At 28.9% G+C, this 23,835-nt stretch overlaps 1 long non-coding RNA gene and 1 pseudogene across 5 annotated transcripts; both read right to left on the bottom strand.

The window, feature by feature from the left end:
* Window positions 1-9,963: 9,963 nt before the first annotated feature.
* LOC101499918 (uncharacterized) lies at window positions 9,964-13,494 on the bottom strand. 5 transcript variants are annotated; one of them, XR_003473231.2, is made up of 5 exons: window positions 12,692-13,493; window positions 12,345-12,565; window positions 11,084-12,267; window positions 10,880-10,947; window positions 9,964-10,265 (listed from the first exon to the last, which is right to left on the bottom strand). It is a non-coding gene; the product is annotated as an uncharacterized lncRNA (long non-coding RNA). The 5 variants fall into 5 exon arrangements; XR_001144226.3 differs by having other exon boundaries at window positions 10,880-12,267; window positions 12,692-13,494; XR_001144227.3 differs by having other exon boundaries at window positions 9,964-10,947; window positions 12,692-13,492.
* A 2,734-nt stretch (window positions 13,495-16,228) lies between these two features.
* Window positions 16,229-19,757, bottom strand: LOC101510737 (uncharacterized; annotated as a pseudogene).
* Between the last annotated feature and the right edge of the window lie 4,078 nt (window positions 19,758-23,835).

The following is a 23,835-nucleotide window of genomic DNA, read 5'->3' as shown; positions in this document are numbered from 1 at the left end:
TTCTACTATTTTCCAGTAAACTTTCATAAAAATCATTTTTAAAAATATAAAGTTAAAATTATTTTTAAATTTTTTTAAATAAACGGGTTCAACGTCATAGTCTCTCAAAACAAAAATAAAATTGAAGTACTTTTTTAAGTACGGGTGACTTTTATTAGAACTCAAATAATATTTACTCAATCTATAAATCAAATTAATTGAAATAAAAAAATAAATAAAGTTTTAAAATATAAGAATATAAGTTTTTGATTATATTGAACTTATTCTCTCCAAATCCTTCAAAATAAATAGTAAGCAAAATAAACTCTAAGAGTTATTTTGGCTCTCTCTCCATTCCCCTTTTGAAAATTGAAGCCAAAAACAAAACTTTATAAATATTTTCTTTCATCTACCTCTAACGAAACACTCCCTAAGACAATATTCTATGAGAACATATTAATTAGTTTGTTGAATATTATTATGTATATTTATTTGAATTGGTCTTAAATGAAATTTATAATAAGAAATTTAAACTAAAATGTAGTTTGATGAATATAGTTCATACAAATAAATATTCATAATATATGTTTCAGATTATTATTTTTTTTAAAAAAAATTAATGAGATTGATGCACCGGTCTAGGAAAAAGGATAAAAAAAAAAATCTCCCTTAATTACATGTTCTTGGCAAAATGTATTTAATTATATTCAATAGAAATTCAATATAAAGTAAGATATAATATATAAATTAAATAAAATTCCAAATTAAGTTATATTTATTATAATGAATTTGAAATTGATTATCTTGGAATAAAGATAAAAAAATTATTTAAATAAAAAATTATTGATTGGAATTAAATTTTATATTTAATTAATATTTTTAGGACAAGATATAAGTAAAATTAAATTTTAGTAAAGATATAGTAAAGAAAAAAAGTTAATATTTTAATTAATATTTTTAGGACAAGATATAGTAAAGAAAAAAAGTTATATAAAGATTAAGTATACTCATCTTTAATATATTGTTAGCGGAATATATTATGTAAATCAAAGGTGAAAACTATATTTTAATTTTTGTTAACAGAGATCAAACTTTATATATATATATATATATATATATATATATATATTTATATTGATGTTGCGCCTAATTGATTTATATTTCAATAAATATTATTATAATTATAACTATTATTATATCAATTATATAATTACATATTATTATGTAACATGTACATTAATTTATGTACTAAATTCAAAATAAAATTCATGCATTAAATATTAACAAATTTAAATATTATATATTTTATAAATAATAATTTTAGGCCAAATATAAAAGTTCATTAAGAAAAAGGAAAAAAGAAAAACAGAAAACTGAGTGGTAAATTTATAATGGCTAGTTACGTAGGTTTAAAAATCGAGATAATGATAAAATAAAATAAAAAAATTATATTTATATAAGAGAATAAAATACTAAAAATAAATAACTAATTGTCTAAAAGAAATAATACAATAAAATATTCATATAAATTTTTACAACTAAAAATTCTATAATAATCAAAATATTCAAAACTGCACATTTAATAAATTATTTTGAAATAAAATACATGCATTATGTCTACTCATTTTTTATTTACTAACTTAATCTACTGAAATCACACTTCTCGAAGAAGGCATGACTTATCAGCTCTCGACATCCTCAATAGTCTCAATCTCTGAAAACAACACTTTTAAAATAAGTATTGTTCTCCAGCGCGGTAATCGAAAAAATCGAACATGATACCCACGTTCTTCCAAAAATATTCTTTACAAAATAAATAACTTTTCTATAATAACAAAATATTTTTAATGCGTCGGATTGTTATATGAGCATGTACTACTTTTACAAAGTGAGTATGAAGCACTATCTCATCTAATGTGGGCTACAAGATTCATCATCAAATGTGGGATAATAAAATCCATCTATATGAAACACATAGCTCATTTAAATAAATAATTGTGGGATACAACCGTACAAGACTCATCCATATGGAGCATAAGCTCATGTCAAACATATACAATAAAAATGATTAGTTTTTAACAATTATCTTGATAAAATCATATTTCAACAATCATTCAAGAACATATAATAAAATAGCCTTTCAAAAAATACATATTCAAACGATTATAAAAACGACAATTTAACAAAGAAATTAGTAAATAAATCAATTTCATAATCTTCTTTCAACAAACAAAATAGTAGATAAATGAATTTCATAATCTAAGATTGTATGTTATAAAATTCTGATTTTAATAGTTAGTCTTTCAATAAAATATATTTTTATAAAAATTATTATTCAAAATATTTAACTATTTTCCCATCTCAAATTTTCAAAGTAAATATACCATATAATATAATGATTAGAGGTTATGACTTCTCACCTCTTGAAATTCTTTAATAAATAAAAAACTCTCTACATGTTACTCAGTATTAATCACTATCACAACTGATAAATACTTTAACTACTCTCTATTTATATCTAGTATTAATATGCTTCTACCTTTTGAATTTTTAATTCAGCATTATTTTTTTTATATCAATTTTTATTTATATTTAAGATAATTGGACTATGAATTCTATAATTGTCCATAGTCCGTTGGCGGTTCCAAATAAAATGGGCACTTTGTTTCTTATCAGAATGTGTCGTTTCAAATTGGAGTATCAATTGTTCCTAGTAATGTCATCCATCATGAACCTAATCATTTAGAACATTTGTTTTATAAACAATAATGTGATTATATATGTATATCTTACACAATCAACTTCAGGATCATAGTGCTATTTACTATCCCATCATAATTTATTAGGGAAGTATAAATGACAATTTATGTCAAGTTTAGTGTGTCCCTGTTTTAATATTTGATCGGGTTAAATTTTAGACTCTAATTCGTCCTTTAACCTAGTCAAATCCGATGAGTTGTTGAATCATTAAGGATGGACCGAAATAAAGACAATATCAGATTGATACCTAGACGAGACGCCAAATAGTAATACTTAAATTTTCTTTTAGAAAAATAAATTAAACATAAAGAACTTATAATAAGTCGCGTATGGTTACCACTAGTGAATTCATTCAAGAGTAGAAACTCATAATATTGTTTTATAAACTATAAATTACTAAGTTAGTGATCCGATTGGTTATTTTTTTAGAGAGACGAAATCAATAATCATATAAAATAATAACAAAAAATGATCATTTGTCACTAAAGTAATTTAGAATGGGATAGGTAACTCGATGTGTAACTCGAACTCGATTCTTTTTCTACCTTATTCTTGTCTTGTCCTTATATTTATATCTTTAGTTTTTGTGGGACAAGGTCAGACCCATCCCCTTGTTTACGGACCAAGACGAATTCGTGGAACAAATCAAGTTTTATACACCCTTAATTTATATAGATATTTTATTTTTTAAATTATTATTTATATTAAATTATTAACACTAACACTCTTAAAAATTACAATAATTTGTCTTTATAACAAAATTATAAACACACCAACAACAAATATAATAATAATAATAATATTAATATTAATAATAATATTATTAATATTAATATTAATATTAATATTAATCTATATATTATAGTATTTTAAATTTTGAAATTCTCGTTATTCAAATTCTTCAATTTTAAGATGTTACAAACCAAACACATAAAAAGAAAACAAAAACAAGAAAATCCCAAATTAATCAGGTTTGTTACTCCTTGAGTGGTTGTTGTATCAGAAATGTTATTTAAACACAATTTTAAACACAAATACAAACATATATTGTATATGTATACATACTTAAGAACATATAGATACTTAAGGGACATTTTAGTCATTTTAATTAAAAAAAATCTCATTCCTCATAAACCCTTTCATTTTGTTCTCCATCTTCTCTCTTCTTTCTCCATATTCTTCTCCACCGAGAGCCTGAAAGCTTCTCCATGTTATTCTCTTCTTCTCCATCTTCTTCTCATCGTTTCTCCATCTTCCTCGTTGTCGCGAGCGAGATGTTGCATCGGATTTTTGTTGTTCGCTCGCTTGCTGCATTCGTTGGTTAGCTCGCTGCATTCGTTGGTTCGCTCGCTGCATTCGTTGGTTCGCTTGTTGTCGTTGCTCTCATTGTCGCTTGTTGGGTATTTTCATTGTAAGTTTACTTCTCTATATCATTAGGGTTTTTAGTTATTGATTTAAGATTTCTATTTTTGCTTCTTCGTTTAGGATTTTTTATTTTTAGGGTTTCTATTTTTTATTTCTTCGTTTCCATTTTTAGTTATTGATTTAAGGTTTCTATTTTTACTTCTTCATTTAGGATTTCTATTTTTGACCTCTTCGTTTCTATTTTTAGTTATTGATTTAGAGTTTCTATTTTTGCTTCTTCGTTTAGGATTTTTTATTTTTAGGGTTACAAATTTTGCTTATTCAATGCATAAATCTGATCATGAATTTGATGGTATGAATATTGAATTTTTTTGTCAATCAAATATTTATGATATGCAATTAGACTTGTTAATAATATACTATTTGTCAACAGGTGAGGTGGGAGTTAGTACCCCTTTTGAGAATGTTGGGGATGAAGTTGCATGTGAGCCTAACGTGAACAGTTCAGCAAAAGCAACGTCAAACATAATTACGAGAATGAAAGATAAACCAAGGAAGCGAGTTAAAAGTGTAGTCGATCAAAGTCCGTGTGTGAATCCGGATGAAAATAAGAGAAGAAAAAATAAGTGTGTTATGAGCATATTTTGAGTTTGTGGGAGGTTCTCTATAGTGATGTAGTTGGTGGCATTTGAACTACACTTTTTGCTTGTATTTTTCCTTCTTTATGTTTTTATAAACAAATATGAATGAACTTTATTTCTTTCTTTCTTTTATGAACAAAAATGTATGAAATTTTGAGTTTCTTTCTTTCTGCTTTTATGAACTTTCTGTTCAAATTCATTAACCATATTGTTTTAAGTCATTAACGAGATTTATATCTTGTTTGATTAGAATGCCAAGTTTTCAGTTCGAATTCATTAACCAAGTTGTTCACAACATTAACCATATTTCTTAAAGCCATTAACCAGATTAATATTTTGTATGATAAGAATGACCATTATGTTTAAATCCATTAATCAAGTTGTGCAAGGAATTGACTATATTGGTTTAAGTCATTAACGAGGTTTATATCTTGTTTGATTAGAATGCCAAGTTTTCAGTTCGAATTCATTAACCAAGTTGTTCACAATATTAACCATGTTTCTTAGGGCCATTAACCAGATTTATATTTTGTATGATAAGAATGACCATTCTGTTTAAATTCATTAACCAAGTTGTGCAAGGAATTAACCATATTGTTTTAAGTCATTAACTAGATTTATGTCTTGTTTGATTAGAATGCTCAAGTTTTCAGTTCGAATTCATTAACCAAGTTGTTCAAAACATTAATCATGTTTCTTAAAGCCATTAATCAGATGTATATTTTGTCTGATAATAATGATCAATATTCAATAACCAATATTGTTTATATTATTAACCAGAAGCAGAAAAATCATGTATGAACCCAAAAAAAGTGTATGAATCCAAAAAAACAAAAATTCATATCTAAGCAAAACAATGTATTAAGCTACCTTGCAAGTGGGGAGATAAAGTTGTTCAAGTTACTTTATCAAAAATTTGATTAAAATAAGTAAATAAAAGGAAAAATGATGAATTATAGAATATGAATGTGTTTATTTTTGTAGAGGAAGACAAAAAAAAAATACTGAAAAAAGAGAGACAAAAAAGGGAAAGTAAAAAAAGAGGGAAAGTAACAAAATAGGAGAAATTTAATGAAGAGAGAGATTGTGTAGGGGCCACAAGTATTTGTGTTTGTGTTTGTGTTTAATATTGTGTTCAAATATCATTGCTCTTGTTATATAGTTGCGTATCCATCAGCATTTTGTTTCCTTGTCCTAGTCATCACTTTTATAAGAGGCTTGAATGAACTTTTTGTTTCTTAGTCGTAATTCATTTGATAACTTTGATTATTCCTTTTACACTACATTATTTCAAGAATCTACAATACATATTTATGAATAACGATATTCACTTGATAATCATGTGTAATTATCTGAATGAGATTAGCTTGTTTTAAAGACTTCTTGAATTACATCTTTAGGCCTTGCTTCTTCATGTTTTTCTTATTTATTTAGAAATCACAAGAATAAATTCTAACTCATTTACTTTTTTTTAGTAGTAGTCTCTTATGTATTTCTAGGCATCATTTTAATATTTAATCCAACCACTTCGTTTTGACAAGCTCTCTAATTATTGGTCCCGGCTTACATGTTGGAGGGGCTAAAAAAATTTATATTTTAAAAGGCCCCAAAAAACAAAGCCCTCCACACTAAAAGCCCCCTAAAATTTTGTGGGCTTAGTGGGGCCTATTGGCCCACTTTTAAAAAAAAAGAATCAACTTTTTTTTTTCAAAAATTTTTTGATTTTTTTTCTATAAAAAATGATTTACAATTTTTTGAATTTTTTTTTATTCACTAAAATTTTATTTTCCCAATATTTTTTTGAATAAAAAAAATTCAAAAATTTTTTCAAAAAAAAAATTTCAAAATTAACAAAATATTGGAGCCTATAAGCCCCCTCCCTTAAGGCCCATAAAATAATGGATCAGAACTTTAAAAAAATTATTTTGATAAGGGGTCTAATATTAGGGGCTTAATCAAAAAATTAAATAGATCTTTGAGTTGGGCATTTTTTTGACAACTCTACTGATAATTATCCTCCTAGCTATCCACGACTTCACATCAATAAACCCCCTAAGTTCTTGAATTACATGTGCGCAGCGTAGTTTATACCCTTAAAAAAATTATTTTAGTTTTTATACTGTATAGTATTATTTTTTTGACTAATTTATACTATTATCTCTATATGAAGACGGTTATTGATTAATTTTAATCTTCAACATTTTCATATTAAACTCTATTATTTTTATATAAATTATTTAATATTTTTCATTCAATTATAAACACAAGTAAAAATAAAAAAGACGAGAGTTTTGGTAACTTTTAAATACATAAACTAATATATTAGATAAAATACTAGATGATGGAAAGTTTTCTTAGAGGTGGCACATAGGCATAATCTAAGCTTAATACTAACTCAAACTTAATTTGCATTATTTGGGCTATAATATGTATGCAGAAAATATATTTTGTAGATAATTTAATTCATATAGGAAATAAAGCTATTGTGATATATTATATTTTTTTAATATATTAGAGTTACTTTATAAATAGTGAAATAGTCAAAATAATCAGTACGATAATTAAATAATTTTAGTGTTTAATAATTTTATCAAATAATAAGTATCAGAGAAATGATTATTAGATTTGATTTACCATCATTCAATTATATTCCCAAAAATATGAAAATGTGAGAGATTTTTATAACTTAAATTTTAGTATATTATTATTAATTGTTAATAACAGAGATAGAATAAGAGAGAATAATAAGACGCCAAAAGAAAAGAATGAGAGAGAATAATGATTTTTCTAGAGGTGCCATATAGGTGATTTTGTGTGTACTAAGATGTATTATATTCAATAAAAATTAAACATTAAGTTACATATATTATATAAATTTACTAATATTTGAAATTAAGTTATATTTAATATGATGAATTTAAAATTGATTATTTTGGCATAAAGATCACATTTATTTAAATTATAAAATTATTAATTGAAATTAAATTATAATTAATAGTTTTATGACAAAGATTTAATTAAACTTTGACATCTGTAATTTTAATTTTTTTTAGACCAAATAATTATATAAATAATAAGTATCCTTATATTTATTATGTTATTATCATAACATTTGAAACAAATTATCTTGAATTAAGTCAGTTCTTTTTAAAATTTAAATCAGTTAGGAAAATCAATGTTGAAAATTATATTTTTATTTTTTATATACGCAGTGATTTTGTGTGTAATTGATTTATTTTTCAATAAATATTATCATATTTCTAACAATTATTTTATAGATTATAATTATATATTATTATATAACATGTACATTAATTTATGTATTAAATTTGAAAAAATGTATGCATTAAATATCAATAAATTTAAATATTATATAATTTATAAGTATTTTCAATAAACCCCATAAGCACCTTATTTTCAATAAATTCACATGCTGCAACATTGTTGATACCTTTCAAAGCTTCCTTATCAACTATAGGATTTTGGTTAGTAACGACAACATTATCTTTAGTTATCGATCGAAGGTATATCGTATATTAACATCTTGACAAATAGGCTTTTTCTTCTCAACAGTAGCCAAATTATATTTACAATTAGCAAAAGAAGTCCAATCATATTCTTGCCTCTCTACCCAAATTTATCATGAATTTTTACAAACAAATCAATATCAATCAAAATTCTAGCAAAATGACCAAAGCAATGGTCTAAAAAGGCTTACTTGTTGCATAATCCAAGCTTACCGGTGTTCCAATACAGTTGACGATAGAAAAAAAGAGTTTTAGACTTTCAATATTCTTAAATCAAACCCGACAAATGAACCTAATATTGCGTTGTAGGATATATATATATATATATAAATGATTAAAAGGATTAAATTCTCTTAGTCTAAATGATAAATCAAAGTTTTGAGAGTTAGAATGAGAAGAAATTGTAATGAAACTCATAAAACAGATTCAATATTCTTGCAAACTCATTGGTCACATTTTCCTGATCTAGGAATGGGTTCCTTTCTAATTCAAATTCAATGAGCGAATCAAGATTTTTGCTGAGCGAGTTTTACCCAATATGGGAACTGTAGTTTAGGTGTTTTATTATTGATTGTTTTGGTTTGATTATAGTTATCCAATGTGTAGTACTACAATTAGGAACTTACATGACTGATTTTAATTTTAGATATATATATATATATATTGATGGATTTATTTAGTAAAGGAGAAATATATATTTTTACATAGAGTTCATAGAATTCCTCCTATAATGGGGAACTATCCTTCAGTAAAAGAGAATTAGTAAAGTAAGAACAAGTAGGTTGCCTCTTATAGTCAATGATGTCTGACTTACCTTATTTATTGATTAGTATATTTTTTGTGACTCACATTTGAAATATACGGATTTTAAATATTTTTCAATATATATATTTTAAGTGTATGATTCTTGTTATTAACTTAAAATACAAGTCTAAACTTATTGTGTTACGATCAAGTTCATCAAGGATTATTGACAAAAAATATTTTCCATACTTAACACATTAAATATGCACTACAAAAAAATTGACCTATCGTGACACACAAAATGTTTCACTAAAAGTTAAAAACTGTAGGTAAAAGTCAATAATACTTTGAGTGACACTCAAATCTAGTGTCAACTTTAAGGGGCAGACTGCTACACTTTGAAGCCTGTCACTACATGTTATGAGGATTGTCACTACATATTTTTTATTTCTACCTACAATAATGACTGTCACTAAAAACTAGATAAATATAAATAAAAAATTAATCTATTCCTACAGTATTATCTGTCACTAAAACCTAAATAAATATAAATAAAATATTAATCTATTCCTACGGTATTGTTGGTCACTAAAACTTATTATTATTTATTTAATTAAATTTATTTTATCTCCCTACTAATTGTAATTCTAAACTATTATTACCAGTAAATTAAATTTAAATTTCTAATTTATTTTTATTAACTAATGTCATTGAAACATACAACTTATTTTTCACTCTCATAAAATCAACCTCTGCCCCAAGCCAAAGCGTTTGCATTGTGGAATGCAGCAGCACTGTTTACCCGTAAGGCAAAAATTGATATTTTAAACAACCAACAACATCATGTAATAATAGTTATTTAATTCTCATGTTTGCTGAGTTCTAAAAAATGAAAACTAATCCTAATGTGGAAAATGTCTAACAGTTAGATGAATAAAATAATCAGAAACAGAAACAAAGTAGTTCAGCATTCTTTTCAACTTTTATAAATTGACGGGATTAGTCAAAGTTTTAGATTATACAAATGAGAATAAAGCAAACTAAAAACTATTAATATTTGCATGATTGAGGAAAACATTATGTCCCAAAATTAAAAATAATGTATCAAACTTTGGGAATAGCATCTGAATTACCCTTCCATCTCATAATGCTATGTCACTATCTGTTGAAAGCAAAGGATACCTGTCAACTTGAGATATGAAAGTCTCAGCCACTTCAGAATCGTCTGTGACAATGCATTCAGTGACCGCTGCAGAAACATCAAATAAAGCAGCAAAGACCTTTAATAAAATTAGTGATAATGATAACAAAAATTAAAATAATTTCGAGGACTCGAACACGCCTTCAATGTTTATTTATGTGGTCAATGGCAGCGAAGACATCTTCAACAATTTCAATTTCGAGGTTTTTTAGAAATGTGTGGATGAAAATAGCACCCATGTTTAAAATCACTCAATCAATGGAAACAGTTACCTAGGCACTAGCACAAACATAGAATCTACCACCAAAATTAAATCCTTATGATGGCAATATTACTTATGTCCCATGAAAAGTGGAATACTACTCTAGATCAATTTTGTATTCTTTGCCACTCAAGTGAAGCCACATGACTCTTTTATTCCTTTCTAAAACTAGTTCAACTAAAAGTCTAAAACCTAATCAGTGAAGAATCTTGATTTTGAAGAAAACCATATCCACTACATATGAACTAGTTTTTTTGTCAATCAGTTCTTCGACTCTTATATCACTGCAATAAAAATACTAAACCAATGCACATTGATTATAAAAATGAAAAAGCATCAAACATTATAAATATCATCTGTACAAAAATTAACATTCTAAGGTATAACAATGTTTTGTTACCTGAAGTTTGTTGTAGGCCTTGAACCAAGACAACAAATTGAGCATCATGTACTAACAATAACATTTTCCTATCAAAAAAATAATAATAACAATTCCAGATAAATGTCATGACCTTCCTTCCACTTGCGAATTGTGAGCACATTGCAGATCATTAAGTTAAACTTAACACCAATATCACAGCAGGAAATAGAGCAATTTACCTACCTAGCATTGATACTGCCATAACAGAGATTCCTGTATTGAGTATTTAGAATATTTGAATTGTTGAACAAGTTCTGAACTCAGCTGCAGATACTAGTTTATATTTCCTTCGCTTCATTTTAGTTGTCGTTTTAAGGTTATTAACACATACAAAGAAAATCAATAAATTGTTACTTTTGATGAAATTATTTATCTTTTCCCTATAATAATATCCATGGGGATCTGCTGATGGAGGAGCTAAACTAGATTGGATCTGATTACAATTGAAAATGTGATTGTTTTAGTACAAATAATTTAATGATCAATACTACTATATATCATATTATATGATTTATGATAAAGTTAGACAATTTACCTGCCATGAATCATAAGCAGCATTAAGAAGAAAGAGTGGAGTTCTAACACTATTAATAAAATTATGAGGAAAAAAGCACTGGAAAGAAGTAAAAATAAAACACTAGTCATTAAAAGTTCAATATAGAGCAAGCAATATCAAGAGATAAACTTTCTGCATATTCTTTCAAAATGAAACTGATTTTCCTAAATTTATGTACATGAATGTGTCTATAAGTATAACCTGATTTTCCCAAATTTTCCATTGCAGCTGCCCAAATACATTATCCTCTGAATTGAAGTTCTGCAATCTATCTCACCAGATAACATATGCAGGTAAACAGTAAACTCTCATTCCATCATATGAATGTAAGTAAATTCAAGTCATGTATCTCAAGAGTGCTACTCACGGATAGAAAGCATAAATGTATGAAGGCTCTAGCTGCACTTGATCCATTTTGCAAGACCATCACAAATTACAAGGTATAATTAAACATTCAGAAATAACATGAATAGCAATTACATTGAACTTCACAAGTCACAAGGAAGAAAACAATTGCATGCTTATTAATCAAAGATTGAGACTAAAAAACAAATGATAAAAAATAGTGCAGTAACCACCTCAAGCACCGATAAGTGCCTTAAAAAAGGTGAGATGAAATGAAATAAATACATTGAACATGAAGGATTATGTTATATGCATAAACAACCTGCAAACAACTACTAACAATGACCACAGACCTCTAATAAGCTGCAATGTAAAACCAACAACTCTTTGCCTGAAACGTTTACTCGACTGCTACTGCCGCGAATTAACCATTTTCCCTCTTTACCGTCTGCTGCCCGAAACGAGCCTAATTAAAAACGCCTACTAATTTACTCATTTGGAAAAGACGAAACAACCAAAATTTGCAATTAAGTTAAGCCATACCTTTCCATGTCCCAAAAGGACCATATATGTTATGGAACCTCCCAATACGACACTCAATTCCAAAAGCTTTATTATAGTGTTTGCATATCTCCTCTGTTGCAAGCTTCTCTAGCCCGTATGCATCTTGTGGCTAAACATATTCATCAAACTCAACATATCAATACCAGTCATAACGTAAAAATGACTATGAGATCAATGTGATTTTTCAAGGATTCAGCTTGCTGCAATAAACAAGTCAATAAACAATCATAGTGAATCCTCAATATATCTCAAATAGAAATCATTCATCAAACAATATATCTCAAATAAGCAAAGTTATTATAAAAAAGATAAAAGGGGTAGCATACTTGAGAAACCAATACATATTATTCTATGACTAAGGATCTGAACTAACTGGTAATCTTCAATCTTGCATTGCATAGCTGCCACTATATATCAATCCTTAAACACCTTATGACAAACATATGAAGAATCAAAGAGAACCAACCTCAGGCGCATAACATCAAACACCTAACACTCACTCTTTAACCTAACCAAACTCCGATTCTCAAAATGATGTCGGCTTTCAAAACCCCATTCAACTGTTACTCCGTCAAGTTCAATCCATTATACGAAAACCGAATAGCCGTCGCCGCCGCTCAACACCGTCAAATTATGAACTCTTGATCGTCCCACTTCCGTTCGCACTTTCAAAGAACACGCTTACTGTGTTTATTCCTCCGTTTGGAACCCTCGTCACGCCGATGTGTTCGCTTCTGCTTCCGGTGATTGCACTATCCATGAATCAAGTGCTGCTTCGTGAGCTCCACTATTCATACTACCGCATGCAAGCTCACTGGAATTTTCTAATCGACATAGCTAGGGTTCTATTGCTCAATTAGGGTTTGATTGGGATTAGCTTGGGATTCTATGATAGGAATGAAAAAATGGTAGAAGTAGAAGAGATTTTAATTTGGGTAAAACTAAAAAGCACACAGATTTTGATTTGAGAGAAATGAGAAATTAAATGAAAAAGAAACAAGAATGAGAAGTTAAATGAAAAAGAAACAAGGGTGAAGTAAATTTATTTTCTTAAATCCTCTATCTACCGCCAATGAGAGCAGGTATATGCCACATTCTTTTCAGTGATAATTAGTGACACTCAAAGTGTAGCTAAAAGTAATTATAGTAAAAATATTAAAAGACGAGTGTTACAATAAATATTTTTTTTTGTAGTGATGGTTGGAAACATCTTAAAAACTATTTTTTTTTATTCTATGTTATTGAGTTTTTATAACCCATTATACTTTTAGAGTGATGTTTCCGGATGTTATTATTGAAAAACTGAAGAGTTTATTTGTATTGTTCTTCAACTATTTAACATAGAGTGAAGTTGTGATACTGAATCATTTATCAGAGTCTCACAGTTTAAGATTCATTTCGCTTTATGATCATTTATTTGTTTCGGTATATATATATATATATATACACTTTGTTAATTAATTATGTTAAGATACTTCTAAATGAATATTTTTGTACGTCAAATGTTTTAAAAAGATACTTATTTTGATGTTTTAATCTCTTATAATTTTCTAAACTTCACAATTCATTTTACTTTTAAAAGATGTTTTTTTGAAATTTAGAAAATTAGATATAGTCTTCTGTAAAAATCTTGTTTGAAAAATATAATGAATTACTTCTATTCTTTCACGAGTCTTTTGCTATATATTTCATAAAATTATCAAAATAAACATTATTTAAAGAAAAATAGCAATTACATATAGATTATGATATATATCAATTTTTTATAATGATAGAAGGAATTAGAGGATAGTAGATTCAGTATTTCTCTTAAGTTGGAACCTTATTGAAAATGATAGTGTATTATTCAACAAGAGTGATATGTTCTCTTGCGAGTTAAATCATATGATATCTTGCGAGAAAATCAACAAGAGCAATATTAACAGATCATGATTACAATAAAAAGGACATTAGTGATATCATCACTTCATCCACATTCATATAATTTAACAAATAATTGGTGGAACTTTTAACAAATTAAACATAGATACAAATAATAGCATGCAAATTGAGAGATAAAATAATAATAATAATAATAATAATAATAATAATAATAATAATAATAATAATAATAATAATAATAATAATAATAATAATAATAATAATAATGTGTCTAATTTTATAATTGAGAGTTTGATCTTCTTTTCTGCTTTTTGCATCCTTATCATTTTACGGTTTCTATTGTCAATCATCAAAATAAAATTATTTCTATCAAGACATAAAAATCCATACACCTTATGTATATTTGTACGAGGTATCAATTTTGAAAGGTCATAAATATTCCTAAAGATTTGATGTTTCACCATCAACATTAATCAAGAAATATATATTTTTTTTTTTGGAGTTCATTTTGAGATACTTGTAAAACGTTCTTTGAGGAAACATTTTCATATAGCTTTCTAAGTGTTTTAGTAGGTTGAAAATCAAAACCACTTATTTTCAAATGCTCGGTATTCAGTGATATTGCGTGCACTATTCTATGGGAACTAACTTAATAATGTATAGTCTACACGTTAATTGGTGACTCTATGTAGGATTACCACATAATACAGTATTTTACAACAACAAAAAAGGTGCATGATTGCCGCATGGAAACCATGCAAGTGTCACACCGTATAGATTATCACAACTTAGTGTTAGTATATCAAATGGATTGGTATGATTTTTTTCATGAATAACATGTGAATGATGAGTTAACAAATTTCGAATATGGATAAATATGATTAATTACTTTTATTCTTTCGCGTGCCTTTTTCTATACATCTATTAATTTTTATTAAGTTATTGAAATAAATATTTAAAGAAAAATAATAATTACTTATAAATTTGTAATATATGAATTTTTATAAATGATAAAAGAAATAAGAGGATAATAGATTGAGTGTATTCTCTCAACCCGAAGCCTTATTTGTCTAATATTTTCTCTCTCCCTCTCTTGTATAGGTAAATGTTTACCATTTTGTGTTTTTTTTTTAATTCAGTATTTGATGGATCATTTGTGTGTATAAATTTTCAATTTCTTCTATATTTAGAGTATATTGCAATTCAAACTCAATATTGAAAGGTATAATTCTTAACTTTCATAATTATCACTAATCTTCATCTAATTGTCCAATTTTAATTTTATCATTTACTTATTATGATCACATTCTTAGGCAAAAAGCATACGATTGAGGTTGTTGGTTAAGAATGAATAACGAAAAGTCTAATGATTTTCTGCCTCTTTCTGCAAGCTCCAATGTGAAATCAAAGTTGTCGTCATCTTATCTTTATATCTAGCCACCAAATTTGGACGCCAACATAGCCACTCCATGGATAGGTAAAATATTTGATCTGTCAGTATCTACTTCAGATATCTCCAACACTGATTCTAAAAAATCATTATCTATTGACAAGTTCACAAAACTCACCTTAATCAACCCCAAGTGTGTTAAAAGGTATCATTCATAAATTTGATAATATATATTGTAGGTACATCGTAACTAATCATTTTTTGTTATAATATCATTTTTTTAATTTGCTCAATTTACACATTATTCAATCAAAATCCATATATAAATACAGAGAGAGTCCATTGACTCACTTCACAATGCTAACAAGTTTGGCCCAATAAATTTGTAGTCAGAAAGCAATTTTAAGAAGATAAAAATATTTTAAAAAAATATGAATCCTATAGGATTTGGTCTATACCCGTTAATTATAATAGGGATGTTAACCATTAAATCAAATGTATATTTTTTTAACATAAGTAATTAGATACAGCATGTATATCTAACTAATATGGGTTGCAATATGATCCATTTATTCATCATTCACTCAATCTATTCAACTATAAATTCATCCAATCCATTTAATAATATGGATGGATCCAATCCATCCAATCTTATTTTAAAATCCAATGAATCACATTTATTTTTTAATACAATCCAATAAATTACATATATTTGTTTTAAAATATATACATTTAAGAAACTATTATGAAAACATATATCTTTTAAACAATTTTTTATATACCATTAGATTTATTTAAAAAACATAATCAAAGGTTGAAGCAATTTCACCACCAGTTACCAGAGCCAGACGCTCAATACCATCAAAATCAGCATATGCTCAATAGCCAGTATTCCCGCATCAGCAAAGAGCTCCTCTGGAAAATTGTAAATCAACTGTCTGTTAACAAAGCAATTGATGCCATGACCTATGATCTTGTTCACCTTTTCTTTCATTTCTCCTTCTCACTTTCCCTTATTAGTGTTTACGTTATGGATGTCAGCATTTTATAATAGGTCTGCCCAAAATAATTCCTTGGGCCCTAAGGTAGTCTTCATGCCCTCTACCTGTGGACTGCAAAATTTTATCATGCCGCATCATCCCAAATATGTGAATTAGTTAGGACTTGGTAATATGAAAAAGAAAATTGTTTATCAGCACACTTAAGTAGCAAAGTGGATAATTTACCATTTCCTTTGGCCCTAAGGTAGTCTTCACCAAATCAGCAATAGCCATGGCCCCAACAAAAGATGCCTACGCAAAACCAAATCATAAAACACAATTAGTTATAGTTATTAACCTAATGCATTGCAATATTTACTAATACAAAATTCCAAAGTGATGCGAAATCTTAACGCACTTACCATTGTTGCCCACTCTCCTTTCTCTTCACTTGCTTCATCTTTAAAAATTCTATCAATCTGTAGCATCACCATACACGAAATTCAACAAAACAGTCTGAACAAGTTGATGCCATGACCCGTTTTTACATAATCAAAAACCAATGACTGAACAAGTTTGTCCTAGCCTAGCATTAGACACGCGGCAATCTGAAAAGAAACTAAACCATCTTGTCAATTATGACTAGAAAACATGAGCAATAACAATAGAAATCGTGGAACGTGAGTAATGAGAGACAAAACAGAACTTACTTGAGAGCCAAGGCATCATGTTCGTAACTTCATGCAAACAAAAACCATCATGCAATAAATAATTGAAGCTGTGGATGAACCTTATTCAGTTTCATCAAAAGTTCATTGCATTTAATATTTGATCCTACAGATGTATGTCGCGAAAACTTTGGAAGTATCTTGTTTATATCAATATCTTTTGAGATATTACAAATGCAAGCTAAAATGACAGAAGTTAATTTAGAGTCGAGAACAACACATCCTTATCAGCCATTTGTTGAAGCACGGAAATAATTTGTTTTGTCTCTCCCATTAAACAATAACCCTTTAGCAAAGAATGAAACAACACAGCATCTGGTACATGACCACAAGAGACCATTCTCTCGTAAAGCAACTTTGCCTCATCCAATTCCCCGAGTTTTAAGTACCTGTTTATTAATATAGAAAAGGTAATGCTGTCAGGGACCAAATCCAAGTTAACCATCTCCAATAGCAATTCCTTGGCAGATTTAACATCTCCAGCTTTGAGGGTTCCGTCGATTATTATATTAAACGAGACAATATCAGGATCATGATTTGCATTTCTCATTTCTTCAAATAAATTCCTAGCCTGCTCTATACTACCTTCTTTGCACAAGGATGCCATTAGTGTACTGTATTCCGTTACTGAAGGTCTAATCCCAGAAGCTCTTCTTTTACTAAAAAGTCCTCTTGCAATACTTAGCATTTGCATTTTGCAAAGACCATTAATCAAGACAGTATATGTCATTGAATTGGGGGAAAATCCCAAATCTACTGCATACTTAAATAATTCAAATGCCTTGGTAAGCTTTCCAGCATTTAGATAACCGTCGATCAAAATGTTGTAAGTTATTATGTTACCTACGAGCCCTTTTTCAACCATTGTAGAATAGACCTTCCTGGCATCACAAAGACGCAATTCTTTGCAAAGTCCCTGAATTACCAAATTAAACTCGAAAACATCAGGCTTCATATGGAATTCCTTGCTTAATAACAAATTCAAAAGGTCCATTGCCTCGTCAACTTTTCCAACTCCACATAATCCTTTCAATAATGTGTTGTAAGTAACCACGTCAGGTTTTTTCCCCTTCTTCGCCATGGTTTCTAGAATCTTGAACGCATCGTCTACCCGACCTTCCTTACAAAGTCCGTTTATCATGACATTATACGTTATATTATTCGGCTCTTCCCCCTTTTGTACCATCAAATCAAACACTTTAATTGCATCAGACGCCCTCCCATTCTTGCAAAGTCCATCAGCTAAAACTGTATAGGTAACAACATTAGGACGGACCCTACAAGCCGTCATATGATCCAACATTTTTTAGGCTTCTTCCCACTTCCTTTTCTTGCAAAGAGCATTCATCAAACAACTATAAATAGCAACATTTGGAGCAACATTCTTTCTCAACATCTCATTAAAAAGTTGTTTTCCCCTCCCAATGTCACCTTTGTTACAAAATCCATTAATCAGAGTGGTATACACAAACTCATCAGCCTCAAAACCCATCTTCTCCATCTCTTCCAAAAAACCAAAGCCCTCTTCGACTGCCGTATTCTTACAAAGAGCATAGACCAAAGTACTAAACGTAACTAAATCCGGTTTACAATCCCCAACCTTCATATCCTCAAACAAATGCCTAGCTTCAACCAATCTCTTAGCTTTACAAAGTCCATTAATAACTGTATTATAACTAAAGCTATCAGGCAACACACAATTCCTCTTCATAGTAGAAAACAAATCCAAAGCCTTATCACAATCACCATCAATTTGACAAAAACCCTTTAACAAAAGGTTCATATTATACACATTAACATCATAACCACGCTTTATCATCAACCCCAAGACTCCAAAAGCAAAACTTGGCTTCTGGATGTTGACAAAACTTTCAATCAAAGCACTCAAGGAAGTAAAACATGGGAAGACAGAAACACTGACCATCTTAGAATGAACATAAATAACAAGGTCATAGTGTTTTGCCTTTCGTAGATTGTCTATGAGGGTGTTGCAGAATGAATAGGAGGGTAGTGAATTAGGATAGTCTTCAATGGAACGGTGGAATTGGGAAAGGGATTCGGAAAGGGAATGAGGAGAATCGAGTTTGTTAGGTTGGGATTCTATTGTTGAATTTGAAAAAGAAGAAGAAAGATGAAAGGGGCGAATAGAAGGGTAAAGGAAGCGTTTTGTTATCATTGTTAGTAGGTGAGGTTTTGGCTGCGAGAAATTGGAGTTAGCGAAGGAAGAGAAATTCAGATTTTGAAATACTTACACCGCAGAGAGACAGAGAGTGATCGGTGGAGCGAGAGTTTCCAGCGACGGTCAGAATGGCTGCGATGGCTACAGAGTGGCTGCAACGGCGGCAACAGAGAGACAAAGGGTACGACCTGATTTTAACAGCTTTTTTTTTTTTTACAAAAAACTGAATTGTTTATTATTTTAAAATAATAATAATAATTTAAATATTATAATTTATGTACAGAACACCATAAATCGTTGGAACTCTGCCTATGTCCTGTAAAAATTAGGGGTGAACATCGGGCAGTTTTTGGCCAAAAGTGTTAAACCGGTTCAATCTATGAGTGGTATGAGAATTATGTTATGCATCTCACACTTAAATCTATTATCTCAAGACATATAAAATTACAATTTTATCTTTTTAATCATTTGTAATAAGTTTTAAAATTGATAGTTTCAGAAATTTTAAATTTTCGAAACTTTCGCAAGTTTCAAATTTTTGAAATAAGGATTACATTTCGAAAATTTGAAAAGTTTCGAAAGTTTTCAAATCTGAAAAGTTAAGAAAGTTTTCAAATCAGAAAAATTTCAAAATTTTCCTATTTCGAAAGTTTTGAATTGTTTGAAAGTTTCGAAAATTTTAGAATTTTCTATTTCGGATGTTTCGAATTGTTCGAAAGTTTTGAAAATTCTGAAAATTGTCATTTTCAAAACTTTGGAAACTTTCAATTATGTTGGACAGATGGGTAAAAAAATGAGAAATTAAAAAAAATTGAAGGTTTTATAAAGGGAAAAATTATATTTTCACGTTGATGGAGGGGTGGCAGATTTTGGGCGTTTTTGGGCCAAAAGTGTTAAATAGGCTCAATCCACGGGTGGTATATATTAGCCTAATTTTGTCCATTTTTTAATTCGGGTAGTCGGGTGTCGGTGGATAAAAACAGGTTGGACTTTATTGGGTTTTTTTGCTTTTTTTTTAAAAAAAATCATCGGGCCTTTTTTGTTTTTTTTTTATAAAAAATCTAGTCTTATATAATTTGTTGTATATAATACAACTATGGCCCATTAAAAAAACTGGTTCAACCTGCTTATCATACATCACACTTATTTTATATCTTCAAATTTTCTAAATAGGCTCATTAAAAAAACTAGCACAACCCGCCAATCATACATCACACTTGTTTTATTGTATCAATCAAAGTTTTGTTGTATCATTGTTCTCAAAGACATAACATTTGCAATTAGCCACATAACGTATAAGGCTAATATTAAATCACAAATTCATCAGCAACATAAGTCACAGTCACATGACAACACAACCAATACAAATTACATCCTCAAGTATAAATTATATCGTGATCAACTTAATTAAAATTCGACATTAATCAAAGGAAGGCAATATTGTTGCATCACGGGAATTTACTAGTAATTTCAGCAATATGAATACTTATTCTTCTGCACACATACAATACAAATTAGAAGGAAAGAAAAGTTGTAGAACATAATAATATCGGTGATCAAATTAGACAGAACCAATGTCAATTGCATAACATAATAACATCAATGTTCAAATTAAAAAAAACCAATGATAGTTGCAAAACAAAATAACATCAATGTTCCAATTAGAAAGAATAAGTGATAATTGTAGAACAGATTAACATCACTCCATAAAAAATGTAAAATACATGATATATAATCAAACTAATCCAACAACAAAATTTGTAGAAAAATACCAAAGAGCAGTGAGAAATTTGCTTCAGTTTTGTTCTGTTGTCATAGCAGTGAGACTCCAGCATGACATCTATGTTTCAAATTTTAAACAAATAGCTAAATCAAGTTTTCATATACATTGCATACCCAACAATTGAATTGTAACAAAAATTGCAAAGATTAACTTACATAGGTTTTTTTTTTGTCAATTTTGATTAAATGCCACAAAATTAGAAGTTGATGCAAAAATATGGTAAACTGGCTCAATGCCACAAAAGTATGAGTCAGATGGTTTGTAATTTATTATATTGACAAGTTATGCGGTAAAATGAAAATTGAATTAAAACTTACAAATAAATCCTCATTAGTGCAAACAATAGCAAGCTCCTTCAAAAAGCTTTTTGCTCCATCTTATCCAACTCATTCAACAACATTACTTGTAAAAATAAATCATAAATAAGCCAAAAGAACATTGAAATCATTTATAATAAATTAAAACTAAATGAATCTCCTTACACACGAAGCCTTCCTGATCCAAAAAGATATGGTCGACTTGTTCCAAAAAGATATGGCCAACTTGTCCTAAAATCTAGAATTATCTCCCAAAAAATACTAGTCGGCTGCTTGGATTTGCTATGAATGATGACGAGTCTTGTGTGACTTCATAAAATCAAATAAAAGACAGCCTATAATAAATAAAAAAACTGAACATAATTAAAACAATAAAACTAAACATAATTATGAAAGGATAATCATAAATTGAACCTTCAACAATTTAAACACAACCTGAAGGTTGTGACTGAGAGTAAGGTAGTGGGCCACTTCTGGCTGGGTTTCCATTTAAATCTATGATACATTAAAAATGAGTGAGTTATCATGTTAAACGCATAAATATTATATATAACAATGAATACAATTTTCTTTTTAAAAAAGCAGCGCACCTGCTAGTACTTCCTTTGAAATCTCATACTCCTCATCAAATATGAAGTTCTTAAAATGGTAAAAAGACGGCTTCAACCAATTTTAGGTGCATATTAGAGCCTCCTCCATTTCTGTGTTTAGGGAGCTTCTATATACCTCTAAAACCCTACCCCCGATGCTGAAAGCACTCTCTGAAGCCACAATAGAAATTGGTGTAGGCATAATATCTCTTACCATTCTAGACAAAATTGGATACTCACAAGCATTGTGTTTCCACCACATTAAAATCTCAAACTTTTCTGCAAACTCTATACATTTCTCATTAGTGTACCTCTCAAGTTCATTTTCGACATCAATTGAATCCTTTTTCTTTAAATGTTTTTTAAAACCATTTTCCCGTTGTAAGTGTGCGCTTGTGGGACCAACAACGGTTGTTTCACAACGGGAAACAATTGCACCAACACTAGAAGATGAAGTCTTAGGTGTTGTATCATAAGCATGCGTATACCACTTGTACACTTTAGTAAGATTATCATTTATGCTTGTCAACAAAAAATTTTAATTGGTTTATCATCATACATATCATTGAAGCACTATTCCACATACCTTAACTTGGATCGGAGATCTAAAATAACACCAAAGTAAAGGAGTTGATTTATGTTAGATTCATGGCCCCAATACTTTGTGTACTTTGCCAACATTTGTTTGCCCATTGATGCTAAACAAGTGTTAAACTCCATCGATGAATGTTTAAGTTCAATAAAGATGAAAGCTAATTGGGGAAAAACCATATGCAAACTCATTTGTTGTGAGGTTGAAAACACTTTTGTTGCATCATAAAAATACTTCAAAAATTGAAGAAAACACTTGTCATTTTCCCAATCATTATCAGTGGGTGGAGAAGCTTCTACAAAGTATTGCCTATAGCTTGCATCTTCATCTTCAAGCTTATCAAATGTTGTTTTAAATTTTACAGCCGCTTCCAACATCAAATATGTTGAGTTCCACCTTGTTTGAACATCAAGACACGACAATTTCTTGCTTGCAATTCCAACAAATTCTATATATTCCTTAAACTTTGCAATCCTCTATGGTGAAGATCTTACAAACCTCACAACAATTCTAATGGAAGAAATTGAAGATTCAAAGTCTTTCAATCCTTTAGTCACCACCAAGTTAAGTATGTGAGCACAACACCTCATATGAAAAAAAAAAACTCATTCAACAATTGCCCATTCATGTTTTTTTTTAACCTTTTTTTTCAATAATCCTATTGTGACATTATTCAATGATGCATTATCAATTGTGACAGTAGACACATTTTTAAGTCCTCATTCCCTCAATACCTCCTCAAGCTTCATAGCCACTGTCTCACCTCTATGATTTGTAACCACACAAAAGCTAAAGATTTTGTTTTTCTATAATTCCACTCATTATCAATAAAGTGGGACGTGAGGGTCAAATAATTAAGATTTTGAATAGAAGTCAAACAATCTATAGTAACAACCACCCTACTACAATCAAACTTGAAGAACCCTTTCAACCTAATTTTTTCATCTAAATACAACTTGAAACAATCTCTTGCTACAGTACGTCTTTATGATACGGTAAATTGGGGCTGCAATTGATTATATAAGGACTT

Source organism: Cicer arietinum, chromosome 6 (genome assembly GCF_000331145.2).
Source record: "Cicer arietinum cultivar CDC Frontier isolate Library 1 chromosome 6, Cicar.CDCFrontier_v2.0, whole genome shotgun sequence".
In the NCBI taxonomy this organism is placed as follows: Eukaryota; Viridiplantae; Streptophyta; class Magnoliopsida; order Fabales; family Fabaceae; genus Cicer; species Cicer arietinum.
Note: the sequence above shows the minus strand (reverse complement) of the source record. Positions and strands in the feature narration are given on the sequence as shown.